The 18,360-nt window shown below is 37.3% G+C and overlaps 1 long non-coding RNA gene across 1 annotated transcript in view; it reads left to right on the forward strand.

Moving 5' to 3' along the window:
* LOC139953227 (uncharacterized) overlaps nucleotides 1-18,360 on the forward strand; it is a 36,314-nt gene that overhangs the window by 7,640 nt on the left and 10,314 nt on the right. Inside the window, exon 2 of the long non-coding RNA XR_011787954.1 lies at nucleotides 2,680-2,782. This is a non-coding gene — a long non-coding RNA (uncharacterized lncRNA). The remainder of the gene's footprint in view (nucleotides 1-2,679; nucleotides 2,783-18,360) is intronic.

Here is an 18,360-nt window from a genome sequence, read left to right on the forward strand (position 1 = left end):
ACCATTCTTTAAGAGAGAGAGTTTGGTGTTTATGATATCAACAACCACCGGGTGTGTAATGATGCACCCAGGCTGACTCCTTCCCACCCCCCCCCCCTTCCTTCGGCTTGCATACAAGTGCAAGTTCACAGCCGTATTGGTTTAGGGTTATTATCTGTGGGGGCATAATACACACACGCGCGGCAAAGTGGTGTAGGGACACCATCAGAGCAGTGTGTACATAGAAGCATTAGTGACATCAGGAAGAGTGGCTTGGATGTGTTTGTGTATCTCTCCCTGGTCTGACTTTTCCTGCTGCCGGGATGGTGGATCCTGGAACATGGTTTTCATATTGAGGTCGAATCAATAGTGGATTAGAGACACCGATAATTATATTTCCCTAATAAGGAAACGGTAGCAGGGGATGACGTTTTTGGGGAACGGTAGTTATATTTAGTTTGTGCGGTGTGTTCAAACAGGTTTTGAACCACGCCTTCCCCCCCCCCCACCCAAAAAAAATAAACACCCCGAATGGAATTACGCACCAAACGTCAATCTCATAGTAACATAATTAATATTGCACATGGACATGAGACAAATAAAACAGCTTGAAAGGACCTTTGTACGAGTTTAAAAAGTGTAAGAATGACGTCACATTATTGTTTATTGACATGACTCAATTTAAAGGCAGTGTATTTGGTATTCTACTCCACAAGTTACTAAACATAACTTTCATGGTAAAGAGCGCAGGAGAGCTGTTGATGTTGAAATACAATTGTTATAAAACGACCTGTTTGACCTAGAGCAGAAGTAATTATTTACCTTCAACAAGAACCAAAGAAAGGTTTCAGGTTGAAGGCGTCTGAAAGTCCATATATCTATGTAGTGGCGTTCTTTAGACTTATCATTTCCTTTCAACTTCGATGACCAATTTCAATTTTGCACAGGTTTGTTTTTATGCATATTGTTGTGACACACCAAATGAGTATACTGGTCTGTGACAATTACCAAAAGTTTAAAGGCAGTGGACACTATTGGTAGTTACTGAAAATAATTATTAGCATAAAACCTTACTTTGTAACGAGTAATTGGGAGAGGTTGATCGTACAAAACATTGTGAGAAACGGCTCCCTCTGAAGTGCCATAGTTTTCGAGAAAGAAGTAATTTTCCACGAATTTGAGGTCTCGAAATCAACCATTTAAACGCACACAACTTCGTGTGACAAGGGTGTTTTTTTCCATTATTATCTTGCAAGTTCGATGACCAATTGAGCTCAAATTTTCACAGGTTTGTAAATGTTATGCATATGTTGAGATACACCAACTGTGAAGGCTAGTCTTTGACAATATTACCAATGGTGCCCACTGCCTTTAAAGAATTGGGTTTATAGTTGATAATGGCAATGACATTTACGCTGGTACACATGTGATGTCAACGAGCATAATTAACATAAACATGAATTAAAATCAGATGCACTGAGTGAACTTCCTTTTCATCAAATCAACTTTTAAGGTCAGGAAAGTGTCTCAGACAACATTTCCACGTGATCCGGAATTCACGAGGAAAAGCGAAGTATGACTTCTTTTAAAAAGGTAACCTTGTACACGTGGTTTCTCCTTGCACACGTGGTTTGACCTTGCACACGTGGTTTCTGTGTAAGACCTCAAACGTCTCGGCACAGTCTCGTAACTAAATAAGGCACTGAAAAGGCAGACGGAAACTTTGTCCTATCCTGAATTTAGAGACGGAATCGCGTAAGTGCAAGCAGACCCAACAATACCCTACCGTACCTTAAACTGATTCAAAGAGTAGTATTAGCATACCAGAAACATGTCACTATACTGCAACCTATAGATCATGTGACATGTAACATCAAATGCTTACAAAAGAGCCACAGAGCCTAAACATTGTTGATGGGGTCGGGAGGGGGCGGGGGGCGGGGGTGAGGGTCCAAAGAAATGGCGTGGAGGGCAGTACAGATCTGATTGCCAAAATGTATAAAACGATCTCGATAAAACTGACTCGATTAATTAAACATCAATGAACTTGGAGAGGGGGGGGGGGGGGGTTGTCTTGCAAAGGTTGTTACAACTGAAGACAATGTCCAAACGACAATATTTAAGACTCAGTTCGCTGGTGTTTGGGGGGAGGGGTGGCAAATGCCACAATAACGCTTTATCTTTGCTTTGCTTTAAAACTTTGGCCATCCAACAACTTTTAAGATATGGCAAATAATGTCTTAATATACAAGATTCTTTTGTACCTTAAAACCTTGCCCATCACAGAGTTTTGTAGATAGGAATAATTCATTTTTTCGGATGACCCTACTCGTTCTCTACCCCCCCCCCCCCCGTCAATGTTGTTGCATTACCGCTTCAAATCTCCTTGAACTTCAAGCCTGGCGTTTCCCGCTGATGACGAAATACAGCGCGGTCCGTCTCGGCCGCTAGCCCGGGAGCTCAAGCTGCGATTACCGGCTTAGGAACTTATGAATAAAATTATCTCGCTATATACGCCGAGCCACAGAATTCCTTTCTGTTTTTCCTTTCTTTATTTTGTCCCCGCGTTCTCTCTTCATACACACGGGGGAAAATTGCATATTAATACGGCCGAGCGTGCATGAGTAAATGGCATGTTTAGTAGAGTGTTTTATACTATTTTAGCTTAAAATGTTCATTTATGTGTTCTCTTCTTTTTAGAGTGTATTGCCATTCGAGACTAAAATGATGATCATTTTGTTAGGGAAAGTGCGTTGATTCCTTTTACGATGGAAAACAAAATGCAAGAATTTCAGCAAACATGGTGAGTTAATTATCCCAACAGTATGTACCTGCTATGTTGTTTGCTTTAAAAGTTTCTTGTTTGAAACTGTCATTGTTGTGAACAATAAACTAAGACTTTCAATATCAATAATGAACAATATTAATACAAACAGACACTATCTCTCCTGCTTCCAATGAAACACGCATCTGTAAAGTAATAGGTGAAAATGTTAACCATCTAAATGTTTGTCTTCTTGTCAGCAAGTAAATAATAAATGAAATAAAAGTTATAATAAATTATTAATTTGCAGAACTGGTCGTCAATTAGCACATTCCAAACAAGTACACAATTTCTGTCATTGTTGTAGGTGTAGCGTAAATTCATATCATGCATCGTTTCGAAACTCAGATTATGAGCTCTGCAACCTCACTTCCAACCCTGTTCGTTGAAGCAATGCCCATAAAGCTGGAGAAAGCGCTCAGGTCGTGTTTTCGAAAACACTATAATATTTGGGAGTATTTAATTTTTTTGATTAGTATTCGTTCGGGAAAACAACAATGTATGTAGTTTTTTTTCCAGAAGACCATACTGATCAAAACGTCGTGATGAAACCAACGGTTCTTTTCAGAACCACCCCAACTCATTTCGAGATAAACCATTATATGATGTTATCCAATCCTTTGCATTACACTTATGTACCAAAGGAGTAGACAAGCTTGAGTAATGCAACGCGCAAACTCATCAAATCTATGTTTATTCAACAAGTATATCTTTCTCTTAAACCTCTCTCTTGCGGAACTCGAACATTTTAAGTCATTGCTAACAAGTTGAGCACAGAGCCCTTCTGAAGTATCGAGGCACGCAATCCATCAAAATCAATGAGGTATTTATAATTTGTATCATGATGGATAACCCAGTCTGGTGCATTGGGGTTCACAGAAGGGACATATGAACCAACCCTAATATAACCCTAAAAGAGGCGTGGCACCAGCCCTATTTTCCCTTCCAGTTGTGTGTACATTGACAGAACAATCTTATTTCAGTTCAGTGCAAAGGTTCAAATACACAAAATACTTATGTCATTTTAGTACTCTAACTGATATTATGATTAATACATTAGGCCTATTTGGTTTGTGGTAACACCATGTTTATATCTACTTGCCAGGTAGAATTTGTTCGTTATAGAACCGTGTTGCTTTATATTCTACTATTGCAGAAAGTGAAGTTTAAATTGTTTTATTTATTCGTCTGTGTGGCGATAATTAAATTCCACCGATTAATTGATGTACACGGTGCAGTTATCAGCCATCATTCTAAATAATTCCATAAGTGAAAATAAATTCTTAATACTAAAAGTAAATAGGCATATTACTCAACAAATACCTCAACATTTGATTTTGTAAACAAGCAAGTTATTTGTTAACATTTACGTATACTAATGGCGTATTAATGTTTCAGTGATGTTTTTCAATTCTGGGTAGAGCTATTAGTGTGTACATTACTCCAACATAATCGTATGAATTCAGTTAATCATTTCATACGCTTTTCGAAAGACTTAATTTGTTGAGTTGTTGCATCGTGAAGGCAAAAATATATATAACTTGTTTGCGTTTAAGATGTCCCTCCACCCTCAGACGGTCTAATTGGATCGCATGACACTGTTTTAATTCACACAAACTTACTCCACCAAGCATAAAACATGTTTGGTTACCGCGAGTAGATAGAGCTATCTCACTCAAGTAGCGTGCCGTTGTCTACCAATTACGCCGTCTAACACTCCCAATTTACCCGTCGCTACCTGCCGCGTTGAGCCCCACCTCTTCACAACAACGTCGGAGAATGGTCGGAGTTTATCTTGAATGTTTAATCAGGGCAATTGTTGTTGGTTGTACCATGGAGGAATAAATTTCCTCCATGGTTGTACATAACGGGAGAGAGTGGTATTTAACAGAAAGGAGGCACTCAAACAGTGTTTAATCCTTGGCTATTAACTTGAACATGGGGGTAGTTGCACCGTTAAATCTTACGGTGAACAGTTAGGTCTTTCACGATGGGTTTTAAGAGGGACAGTTTGCTCAGCGGGGTTTTGTGCTCCGAACTAAAGATGGATGAATTATAATGGTTTGATACTGGGAGAGCTGCTCTTCCTTTTGGAGTGAATGTTGATCGGATTAAAGCATCTCCTAGGAGTATTTGTCAAGACATGAACACAGGTTGCTTTAATTAGGTGTTACCTACAGAAGGCTTCTGGGTTTTACAGTTAGTACTCTCTTAATGTAAAAGAGTGAAAAACACCACTCTTTACTTTTCGTGCTGTCCGTTATAATTTTAGCTCTTCAAAAAGAGTGGTGGTTATTTCACTCTTTTAGAGGGGTTGCACTCCAGGACAGAGCGAAAAATCACTCAAAAAGACGCAACTTTAATCTAAAAGAGTGGAAGACCACTCGAAAAAGAGTTGTCCTTCATATGGCTCTTCAAAGAGTGTTTTTTTTTTCACTCTTTTGCATTAAGAGAGCAGTAATTTTTTAAGATTCTAGAGTGTCGTGTCCAGACGGCTCGTGGTGAAACTATACACCCAATAAGGGAAAATTCAAAATAAATTTTGACAAAAAGATCGAAATTGGTTTGACATTGACTGTTCTGAAGGGCCCCTAAAAACTGTGTGTTTTCTCGTCAATAAGTGTAGTTAAGTTTGACCTTTTTAAATTAGATAAAGGGGATGGCATCGTGGTGAAACTAAAGACTTGTTAAAAACTGTATGTTTTCGTTAATAAGAGTAAATGAGATAAGGCTTTTGCCTCACAGGATCCAAACATCCTGACGACACTCTCGGCCCTTAAAGAGAGGCACAAGGCCGACTTAGTTTTTGTGATGGACCTATTTACAAAGGATGTAGTCCTTAGGAGATAGGGGGAAAACAAGTCTCTAACCTCGTGGTAAAACGGTTTCATTGTGTTTGATACCTTGCAAGTGAAAATGTCTGTCAACATAAAAAAACGATCAGACATGTAAAATTTCCAATAACGGGTCTGTATTTTGAACAGGAAATGTTTTAGCTCCTTCTTAATTTTATGTTGATGATATTCAACCAAAAAGGCAATGGAGTTTACCTTAAATCCGTCCCACTAAATACATAATGTAAACCCTTTTAATACCAGAACAAGTTCCAACAACTATATGTTAAACATCAATTGAGTGTTTGTTTGTCGGGGTGTTTGCTTCTTTGTTTCTTTCACCCACTCTTTGAAGACGGGTGTTCTTTTTTCTTTTCCTGAACACTTTAATTTTGAACAAAATAATAAGCACTTCTTTGCTATGATAAATTCATGCGAATTTAAATTAGACATTAATGCAGACTTCAATAGCACACTAACTTTGTGTATTGATAGAACATCCCCTCACAACCAAAGGGTTGTTTTCACTTGACCTTTGATCCATTGAAAAACGTAAAGTAAGGCTACCCCTTGTAGGCTCAGAGCAGAAAGGATTTATAAGACCTAGAAAGACCCAGTCAGCTCGGAGCAAAATGGACCCAAGTCATTTCGGCTATGATCAGCCGACGTCCCGACAAGATGTGAAATACTCCTCGTCCAAAAGAACCAATAACTTTTCTCTGAACTCGAAAATGACTTTATCTTCATTTTTATCTAACCAACAATAAACATTTGGTCCACATACCAAACTGCTGACTAGTAAAATAACCACAAGGTTTATTTACGATCCCCCTTAACAAAATAAAATAAACTAAATCATGTTCTGACGTTGATGGCGCGCTTCTACTTATGTTGTGTGTGTTTACAAGCACAGCTGTCGGAACATGGTTCTTGCTCAATGAATAAGCAGGGTGGCATAAAAACCCAATTCACCGTTAACGAAATGAATTTATCCAAGAAATTTCTGTTGCACTTTAAAGTCTTTTTATGAATTTTGTGGTCCAGTTTTGGGTGTGGAAGTCATAAACATGAATAAGTTCGGATTAAAGTTGCTCATTTTTTTATTTTTGAAATCAAAGTGAAAACTGAGTTGATTGAAAGCTGTCAGAACTGCATTGACTTTTTAAAATCACCCCTCACTCAAACTATTCACAAAACCTTCAAAAAAAAAGTTAAATGTTGGAATATGCATGTATTTTGTTTTATGTAACTCTTCAAAACCATGAAGGTTTGGTTGCTATTTCTTTTTTAAACTCATTCACACAAACAAACTCAAACGGCAACAATTCATCATGATGGTTAAGAAAATGAACATGACGCGTTTTCTGTTGTTTTTGCTTCTTTGTTGGACAAGGACAAGCTATTTAAAAAGGGAGTTTGACCTTAAAAGAGAAATAACATCACCTGGAGAGATAAGTTAGTTTTCATCCACAGTTGAAAGTAGACAATACCTTAAAGCAACCGTTTATATATGTTGGCCTTAGACATTGTGTGAGAAGCCCACAACATGTTGGTAAATGGGCCGTGGTTTTAGGTGAGCCAACGGTAGCGTTTTCATGGAACGGTTGGTGCAAAACAATTGTAGTGTGATTGTACAGTTGATAGAGACATGCAATTGAGTGTCTACCTTGACTGTCTTTAACATTCCTTCAAAAACTATTTCCTACATGAAAAATGTTTGGTTTTATCTGTATTGCTGTATGGAAACTTGTATAAGTTTTGTCCATGAGTATTCGATTTGTAATGGTATGCAAGTGAACAAGTTATTTGTTTTTCCTTTTAGGCCTGTGGAACGGGGTTGCTTGTATGTGATGCAGCATACTGTTTGAATTATATGTGTTGTGGTGGTTGTGGGGGGGACTATAAAAAAAAACTAAGCACCCCTTACGTTTTGAACAGTTGGGACAAAATGCATTATCAAAGACCTGTAAATTTTGAGCTCAATTCTTGCCAAGTCTCCTGGGACTATTTCTGTCATAAATATAAGCATGATTTATGTGATGCTCAACACCATTTCGTTGTTATTACAATTGTTGAAACACAACTTTTTGGGTGATTCGGACGTCAACGAAAACATTATTGTATCCCCTCGTAAAATCAATCTTTTTACTTCTATTCAAATCAGACATGATTGATAGTGACTGTAAAACATTCAAATTTTTTATAATCAGAAAACTTTAAACGAATTTTCACGTGAAAGTTTTACATTTTGAGGGACATAAACTCATTTTGAATTAGCGTACAGAAACGTAAGGCACACACTTTTGATCCCCTACTTGCTGTACTAAAACTATCGTCCAAACACCTTGTAAGTTTTCAGACAAAACGTTTCTACTTTCGAACCTCAACGGATAACCACCCTTTAAAATTGTTACACACTTTGAAGAAACCCGTATGCTCTTGTCAAGCATTCTTCCATTCCCTCGCTGCTATAAGAAGACGGCCTTGAGAATGCCAAAGTTTGTTAGTTTAAGACCCACTTCTAGAAACAAGATCACCCTAACCCTTAACCCCTAACAAACACATTCCCCCTTTGTAAGGTTATATAATATTATTAGCAACCGCATTGAAACGAGAAGCGAAAAGGACACCGTTGTTATATGTAGTATAAATAGTGGCTTTATTTATCTATGGGAGACATCTAATTCAATCTGGGAAAATGGGGGGAACGGATTGAGGTTTCTTTTAATGTGTTTGTGTAAGTGCAGTGGTTGAATTAGAAAGGGTCACTGTACGTGTATATGGAGCTACAAACACACTGTAATTACCTATATAATGATAGTATTAACTGAAATATTTCCTTAATTCTTTTTAGAACCTCATTTCCAGCTAGAAAGAAATGGGCTATCACCCATTAACATTAAATTCCTTAACTATCTTGACGGTAAAAGTAAAAAAAAACTTGTGTAAGTTACGATGTAGCCACGCAAACACTAAATAATAGTTAACGCAGTAAAGTTTATTTGAAAGTTAACAACCCTAGTGAACGTTGGTCCGAGATCCATGTTGAATGATGCAGTTTAATTGGTAACCTGTTTAAGGCAATGGATTTACTATAAACGATTAAACCTTTACCCAGCCGGTTTAAGTATTTTCGTTAATCTTGAAAACAGAAATTTGAAGTCTTTAAACAAAATGTGAAGTACTTCTAAAATATTGTACACTTAACAAAAACTATTTGGGAATCAACGTCTTGTTTCAGTCGCCATCGACTCAATACATCTAGTCTTGTTTCTTATTGCATTCAACACTATAGCAAAACAAGTTTTATGCGTGTTTATAAAACAAGACAAATTAATGTTTATATCGTCAGCCCTTGTATTTATCGCACGTTTGAGCTGCTTGTTTTCGTGGCTTTATTCTCGGCAAAAACCAGCTGCCACAACTAATACAAACCTTTAAACCTTTAAGGGATGACATTCAATTCAAACAAATACAAAATGTACTTTTGTTCCACTTTTTTATGAGAGGTAAATGTGTTGGGATGGTCTCTTTTGTAACATTTGTCATTGTTTATTATTCTACCTTTTTTGTACAAAAGACAAATCTGCGATGGCCTTACAGCCAAATAACTTTCTCCTGATTTGCTATGAATGTGTGTTAAATAATAGTGTCATCAAAGGAATTAATCCCCAAAATATTTCCCATCTCCATGTTAGCAACTTTTATTACATAGATGTATAAATGTATATCAGTGCATGTTATATTGGAGTGGTGGTGTTAAATGGCGAACAAGTAGGAAAATATGAGGCAAACTGCGTGATTTGGGATCTGTCAGCTTTCTTTGAGTTTAACAAAAGGAACAGTTGTGAACTTAGTGCAACGGTACACACAAAACACTTTTGGCTGTTGGTAGAGGTTTATGGAGTTAACGAATTTCACAACATACTCCCCTCAAGTTAATTGTTTTGCTTTCAAACAAATTGACTTATTCATGTTGTGGGGGTCACCAAATGATAATAAGTAATGAAACAAAATAAGTTTTAAAAGGGGGTTTGGTGTAATTAGGAACCATTCACGTTAAACGTTGTTCATTCATGGAAATTAAAGTTAAAGAAAGTGTAAAATCCTTGACTTTCCTCTGAAGGTCTTTGGACTTTTCTTCTAGAAGGTCATATTAAGTCATGGTCTCTTAGTTGGAAAAGTGAAATACAATCAGCCTTCAATCAGAAAAAATAGGGTTGAAATCTCCCTTAAAGAGGGGGGAGTTTAGACGCTAAGTGAAGCACACAACGGAAGACTTAGCGGTTAGCAGGGATTATAACCACGGAGTTTATGTCCATTATTCCGCACCAAGATGATAATACAGCTGGCCTCACACGATTCTCTCCCCCGTTGAATTCCACAGACCTTCAGGCGACTTCGTATCGATTGTTCGGTACAACAAAACTTGACTAAACACGGTGCCAGTGAAACCTATTTTAGCCCCTTGTTTGCAACTACCTGTATGCACTTCAAAGGTGTCAAACCCATTTTTATATTAAACGAATATCTGTACATGTGAGTTTTTAACAATATGATATTTGATTGATGTGATCAAAATTTGGATCATATATCACATTGGTTAGAGTCTAAATAAAATCATATATTGTATTATTAAATGTACCAAATGACAACATTAACAAAATAATAAGGTTTGGAGATCTTTTTACTATTAATAATTATCATCAAGAATGAATAGTTACAGGGTTGTTTTACAATACGAGATAATGATTGGTAACATTTGACGCAATTTGAAATCAATAATTGGATAACTTCTCTGTTGGTTTTGAGTTATTCGTTGAAGGCGTAACGAGTATGGTTTCTGCCCGTGTTTGCGCTCTAAACAACGGTACCATGTAAACGGTGTACACGGCAATAAATACCATCAAATAACTTACTTTAGACCTTCCTTAGCTACATTTCCTTCTCAAAAAGATATATTTATACTAAAAATAAACTTACTTTGTATAATAGTAAAGGAGCTTTCGAGAGTATATAATGCAGTCTGAGAATCACTTCACAAAAAGGGAACAATTTAGTCCTGTTGATCCGTATTTGTTCCAACATTTTGGGTTTTCCAAATCGAGTGGATCAACTTCTCACTTATCGGGATTAACTTTCGATCTCATTGGGGATTTGCAATAACAATTCACCACAAATCTCACCAACAAATCTCACACACAGTGATGAACAAAAGTTAGCAAGTTCCGAGACAAATGGGGATTTTGTGAGCTCCAAAAGAGCTTAGGGTTGTATGATACGCAAGCCAGCTATACTTGAATGTTCGATTCTCTTAAATAGGTGGATTTGATGTCAATTATTTCAATTTCCTTATTCACTATTGTTTATTATAAGAGGAATTCAATGCATTTAGCTCGCACGCCGAGCTGGTGGTGGTATAAACATTCAACATTAACACGCATGAATACCGGCGAATACTGGAACTTTGCATGGGAAATTCGGAGCCAACTTACGGTTCAACATTCAAGGAACACTTCAGTTGCGGTCGGAACATTGGAGTTCTAAAGTGTTCTTTAACACTGTCAGTTATTCGTTTGTTTTTAATTTCATTCGTGACATAATTACATCAGCAAAATACCAAGGTAAAAAAAAGAACGACTGTGACGGTTTGAAAAACTAGCTTATATTCAGCATTAGTTGTTGCTTGGTTATTTGAAATGTGAGAAAAACAACTTTATAAGTTGTGTCTTTTTCTTTTTTCTTCTTTGTTGGCAAGCTTTCCGTTAACCTATTTGTTTACTCGACGTATGTGCTCAGCCTTTGGCTGCCTCCCATGGAAATTATTTTAAATGAATAAATCATCAATGAATGAAGAAATAGTTATGTATACCAAAGTTTGAAGAAAAAAAAAATAAAATATTGATTTATTGTTATTAGTGGTCGTGAATTCGTCGAAGGGAATTTCGTTCCCAACATCGAACTTGTACATCAATGGAACACACAATGGACCAATGTTGCCAAAGTTGTTCTAAAGTTCTGCTACACATCGTATTAAACATACGAAAGCTATTGTATAGTGGGATTTGTGCAATCATAACTAATATTTCGTTCATTTGCAGTTTGATATGTTTATTTGATTCGGACAGTGTTTACTCAAGTATGAACGTCCATGGATTGTGTAAAACATTCTTCTCCGTTGTGCCTGAATCAGATGCTAAGCAGATTTCTTTCTTATTGTTGGTTTAAATTGTAAATTCTTGGTGAAATACTTAAGAGCCTTGTGTTTTCTTTGAAGTCATCAAACAATCGCCAATTAAGAAATACGTATCATTCGATCAAATCTCTTAAATCTGCTTAACATGCCTTAACAATTATAAGTTAAGACTCGGTTGAGCTATTTCGCCACCTTTAACATGTCACCTTAGAATCTAATCTAAGATCCCTACTTAAACAGTATCATATCGTAACGACTCCTCTTTCCCATCCCAAGGAATGTGCACCCCTTATCCCTCTTACTTCATCCCCCAAGGATTTGAGATAAATTCCCCGCGAAACCCATCCCTCGTAAAAAAGAAAAAAGACACAAAACCTGAGCTATTTCTTGCCGAGGGGTGGTAACGATTTGCGGTCCTTTTGTGCACCACCCGAAGAGCATAAAAAAAAGAAATAACTATAGTATGTTACGGTGGAATGGTGTTGCCGAGCGAAACACATTCCTCCATGCCGGAATAATTGGAAACGACTGGGTGCAGATGTCGTCACCGTGCACGCTGACAATTTACACTCTCGGAGTTTTTTTTACTATGTTGGATTTTCTTCCACCATTATTACATGTCTAAAGGCGAGTGCCTCTAAACTCTAAAAGCAACAGTTTTCCACCGTGAAGGATTTGGTACTGTTTGTAAGACAAACAACAATGTCCATAGATTTGCATTAAACTTTATACGGTGTGACGATAACGATAGCAGAAGGCCTCCCTTAAGATATTACTTGCTAAGGTGCTGTGGCTTTCGAGAAATGAGTAAGCAATGTCACGGAAATACCTCTGTATATTTATACACGCTCAAATATTTGTTTTCTAACTGAGACGAACATTATTTCTGTGACTTGTTTTCCTCATTTTCTCAAAAACTACAGCACCTCAGCATAAGCATAGAGAAAGGAAAAGGGAAGCTTTCTACCATCATTATCTTTAAACCACTCGGTTTAAATACGAATGTAAAGCTGTGGTCATTGTGTTGTGTGGCCTACAATAAGTAACCAGAAACGAGGTCGGTCTGCAACTTCGTCATGGGTTCACTTCTCAAATCTGGTCGAGGGGGTGGGGGAGGTGGATTAAGATATTTACTCAAACATCGGGTCGCAGTTGTGTAATTTTTATGATCAGAGTTTCGAGAATGGATTTTCATGGTGGTTTACGCACACATCTGAACATGTCTAGACGTTTCCTATTCACTACCACGTTACTTATGGCACATTCCAACGGGGAAAAAATATATAATAATAATGACTTTTTTAGTCTGGGTAATCCAACGAACTTGGCCCAGTTCTTAAGCTGCATAAATCCAGTTGCTGAATATTTCTAAGGAAACAATAGTTCGGTTTAGCTCATCAGGTTTCAAAACTGCATGAGGCAACATTTTGAACGGTAAACATTATTCAACGAGACAAAAAAATCGCAAAAGTCCATGATTGCAATTTTCTGTCCATTTTTTTTAAGAAGCTATTTAGACAAAAAATGATATAAATGTTGCCTCTTTTATCCTGCTCTGTTTCCATGGGCATTGACTGCGTTAATTCGGTATCGTTTTTCAAATTAACCAATTGTGGAAATAAATAATTAATTCCGGCCATTTACATTTCGAGGACAAAACTAATTCTTAAGCCATCCTAATTGGTTGTCCATGTCACAATTGGACAAACTGCAATTAGGGTCCGAGTGAATGTATTGTGTATTTAGCCTAAAACTATAATGAGGAATAACAAGTGGAAAATATCGTTGGTATCCGGCCTTAACGCAGCTCAATGGACTGTGAATACAGCCACATGGGTGATTACCAGAGCCTTAATGACATGTGTTTATTAAACAAAAGAAGAATTCCAAATCGTAAATCAAGCAAAACAATGACATCATCTTGTCTTAAGATATTTCATTCAATGTTAAGGAGAACATAAAGTTATGAGCTCTTTTTAAAGGGAAGGTCTACGTTTGGTAAATCACTCTTAAAAATAATGACGATGAAAACTAAGATACCATTCAACATTGGTGAAGGGTGAAAGCTAAGTGACCTCCATCAGTAATCTGCATCTAACTGATTGCTTTACTTATCTACAACCTTTCACCTCTAAGCTGTTAGTTTTGCCTGATCATGAGAAGAAGCAAACGTGTGTTGATCTTTATTTCATTGTAATCATTACTTGGTTTCAAGTTATGCAAGCTCCGATCTTGTAAAAGACAGAGTTGAAAAGTTGCTGATTTATCATTTTCTGATGTGTCAAAGTCCTTTTTTTTTTAAATATCTGTGCTACGTGACGTTGATAAGATTATACCATTTTGACAGTTTTTATCCCGCTGAATAAAAAGGCAGTTTAGAGAACTTGTTTAGAGAATTGTAAATCTCTATTAAAGCTTAGATCTGAACCCCCAAAATAAGGGTCAAATATAACAATATGCGGGCAGCCATGTTTGATTCTTAAATGCTTTATCAGGCCTTTTCGTAAAAATGTTTACATTCTTGGAATCCGGCTTTAAACATCGTGGACGAACCCCTGGTAGAGCTTGTGTCAAAACCGGAGTTTCGATAAAACTGTTGCTAGTAAAGGGACCCAAACTATAATTCTCTTTCTTAATGTTTTGGTTTGAAACATGTGACCCTGGTTCTTATTGAAACAGCACATTATGAGATCCGCGGGGTCCAGCATTATTTTTGTTGCATTAACGAAGGTTGTGTTATTAACAAAGGATGGAATTCAATTATAAGTCAAGTTGACATAACCCACGGACTGCTTGAAAAATAAAGAAATTCAATACATTTTGGGTAATTGAAGAAAAGTTTACTGTCGCCACCAATTATTGTGCCAAACCCTACTGGCAAGGTTTACAAGAATTCCAAATTGGGTACGTCCTATCAGTTGGGAATGATATCACGTGCACATTGTCGAAGCCAGTGTCAGCAGTTGGTTGAAACTATTCTTAATCGTCACAAAGTGACCAAAAAACCTCAATTTGCCGATGAAGCAACATTGGAAATTTGTCCAAACATTTTTTTGATTACAATTTTCAGCAACCCAAAACAAATCTTTAAATTCTCTTTAAAAACATCCAACGCTCGTGCTTAGGGTATCATTTGAGAAAATCATTTGAGCATTGTACAATTTAAATAAATTCTGATGTTGTAACTTTGACTTCGAAAACAACAAAAATGGAAATGAAAGAAATTATGTATTATTTGTGTAAAACTTTGGGCAAATCAAGTCCTCTACCCCCACCATTATTCTCCACCACAAGAGGCACCCGTTAGCAATTTCAATTTCTGCCTCGCAGAATCGGACCAAAGTGTCATCACACGTCCTTAAAGTCTAATAAATATGGCAAGTAGTATTTGTTGATCAAAACGTTGTCTTCTTTATTGCCCATGGTCAGCTGATAATTATTTTGGAGTTAATTGAAACTCGAGGGTCATTCTGGGCAATTGAATCTAAATAGATGAAGAGCCTTTATAACGTGTTTATCAGTAGCTGTTTGGTGTCCCATCCATTTATGATAGGGTTGACATTTTCATTTTGTAACAACAGGTGGAAACTTCGAGTCAAAGAAGAATGTCCCCATAAAAGCAACAATTGTAGATACATTATAGATGCGAACAACAAACTTAGACAGTTATGAGTACTCTGTCATGTTCGTGTGGCCTAGCCCAGGGGTGTTTCGATGGGGGGAAGAGAAACACCTTGCCCCATCAGAGTGAGGGCCAAACAGGGGACACTACGGCGCCACGTCTCCTAACAATTAAGCAGATATTCTCGTTTGAGGGTGGGGGGGGGGTATAAACAACAACAACACCTTTCAGAGGCTTCAATTGATGCAAGGAACCTAAACCTAGTCACTCGTATTATCAGGTATTGTCCATCTAACATCGTACCTTCATAAATCTTACTTAAGTTGCTTAGTTCAGATTAATTCGTTAACTTTAACAGCAATGTTTGCCTGTGATGATTTATTTTATCCAGCGGATATTAAGCCCCATGTTAATAACCCTCCCTTGATATACCTCTTTTACGGGTGCCCCATGGATGGATGGGTACCTTTTCGATGGTAGCTTTCATCAACGAGCCACTATTGTATTTAATTGACACTTATTGAATTATGATTTACTGCTTGTCGAGATAGACGCGCTTTAATAGAACTACAACATGATGTTTTGTTTTCTCAGCTTTAACGGTTGGAAACACAAACTTAAATTTAAGACAGTGAACAATTGGAATCATGAGCTGTCAAAAAAGGAATCTTGTATGTTCGTTCTCGTTTCGGCGACCAAGAACCCAAAAGAAAACATGTTTGATTTCAATTGTTAAAGGTGTGTTCTTACACTGATTTTGCGTGTGTTTGATTACTTAACAGGTTTGCAGACGACCACACTTTTTGACTAGAATTTATATAGCGCTGCAACGATATTTATCACATATTCTTTTGTCAAAAAAAGGAGCTTTTTGCAGTTTTTTTCTATAGTTCATTGGAAACAGTATATTCAAGCATAAGCCATTTGTTCTACTAATTGGAAAGTTAGTACACAATGAACAAAACCACGTATTCAATTTACAAGGAGACTTGTAGTAGCAGACAGGTTTTTGCACCAAGTCTTCTGGTTTTCTGTTTCTTTTTAAATGAATAAAAAATAAATTGTTAAAAGCCCACCCTCATACACTAAATGGTTCACGACAACCCAGACTTATCCCCGAGTATGGTGAGCATAGATCACAAAAAGATGTAGGCATATAATAAGAATAACATGTGGACATTTCATTTCAAAAGGAGATAGACCAAAGTTAGGAGCGAAGAATAATCCTAGGAAAACGAGTACAGATTCAAATTCGGGGGCGTAAAAACTGATCTTCTTTTTCTTTTTTACATAAACACATTTCTTCGCAGTGAAATGTTTCTTAAAAGTGTTTAATACTATCAAAAGCTGCTGAAGGCTTTTAACCAAATGTTTTAATGTCCTTATTTTTGTAAGAGTGGTGAACAAATGAAAACCTTTCATTTAACAAAATAACATGGCTGACGTACAGACCTTGAAAGTGTTTTATTTCAATCTATCTATGTTGAGAAGCAAATACCCTACGGCCCGCACCCGCGTAAATTAACACCCTTATGTTTGCTTTTATTCATTCGGTAAGTGCCTGAATCCTTGTCAAGTCTTTTTGCAATGTCTGTACTGTAGTTGACACAGCAGAGTTACATTAAATAACCCCCGCCCCCGCCCCCACCCCCTTCGAAATACCGAAGTTTTGTGGAGTCATCGCCGGTGACAATCAAATAAAAGTTTGTTTCGTTTAGACGCGATCGATTGGTAGAGTTACATTTTGCTTGACGAAGTCTTTATTCAAGACGTTACAATGAACGGCATAAGTTGCCTCTAAAAAATCCAGCGATGGTTGTTTTACGGACTGAATAAAAAATCAAACCTACAAGCTAAATAAGAAATCTAATGCCACATAAAAGGTTGTATATACACGTGGAAAATTATCGTCAATGTGTTGATATGGTTACAAAAACCACAGGCAGTTTCGAAATGCATACCAGATTTTGCGGAAACAAAAGTATGCTTTGTGTGTGTTTGGGTTTTTTCCACATCTTATTTTTCTTTGAACGAATTTTGACAGACGATGCTGTTTCTAAAAGAAAAACATACACCGGCTTTTAAAGATCTCATGTTAGTTTTAAGTGATATATTTACGAAGTTGGCTTAATATGTGTAAAATACTTCCTACACTCGTAACAGTGTGTGATCTCATGTCCACTCTAACGTAATTTCATTTGGGCGCTGCACTACCACACAGTTGAGGTCAAAGGGCGTCACCCAGAGTGTGTACCAGCAACGGGGTCACAAAGTGCGCCCTCCTCTGTTTTAACTACAGAAACACAAAACTTTGAGCCCACATCCATGGTGACACCTAACCAACTGATAACTTGTCTTTCCTCTTACAATATAATTCTAGATAAATATTAGTCAAAGTCAGAAACTCAGGTGGTATTATTGTGTTTTTTACCCATGCACCGATAAATGTGTTCTAGCACTGTATACTCAGTACTTGCCCGAGTCATGTCAACAAATCGCAGGCATATTACTCGGGTGGGATTCGAACCCACGACCGTTGCAGTGCCCGCTGCCAAACATGGGATTCGAACTGCCTCTTATAGTTACCGAGCAATCTCTGTAGTCTAGTTGGTAAGACACTTCTTTAGAATAGCTATTTTACATCTCTTATAACTCTGGTGATCATAGGATGCAGCGATAAAGGTCACTGACACAAAAAAATTAGGGGCAGTGTGCCCCTCCCACCCCACCCTCCCCACCCCACCCTCCCCACCCCAGTCCTGATAGGGTTAATTACCCTGGCTCAAGATTGTTATAAAAAATATTGATCTTTTTGGTTATTCGATTTTTCTCTAACACGCCTCTCTTCAATTTCGATTATACAAAACCAAAAAATTCAGCCTTCCAAGTACGCTGACTGAACAGT

The sequence above is a fragment of the Asterias amurensis genome, chromosome 21 (assembly GCF_032118995.1).
Source record: "Asterias amurensis chromosome 21, ASM3211899v1".
NCBI lineage: Eukaryota > Metazoa > Echinodermata > Asteroidea > Forcipulatida > Asteriidae > Asterias > Asterias amurensis.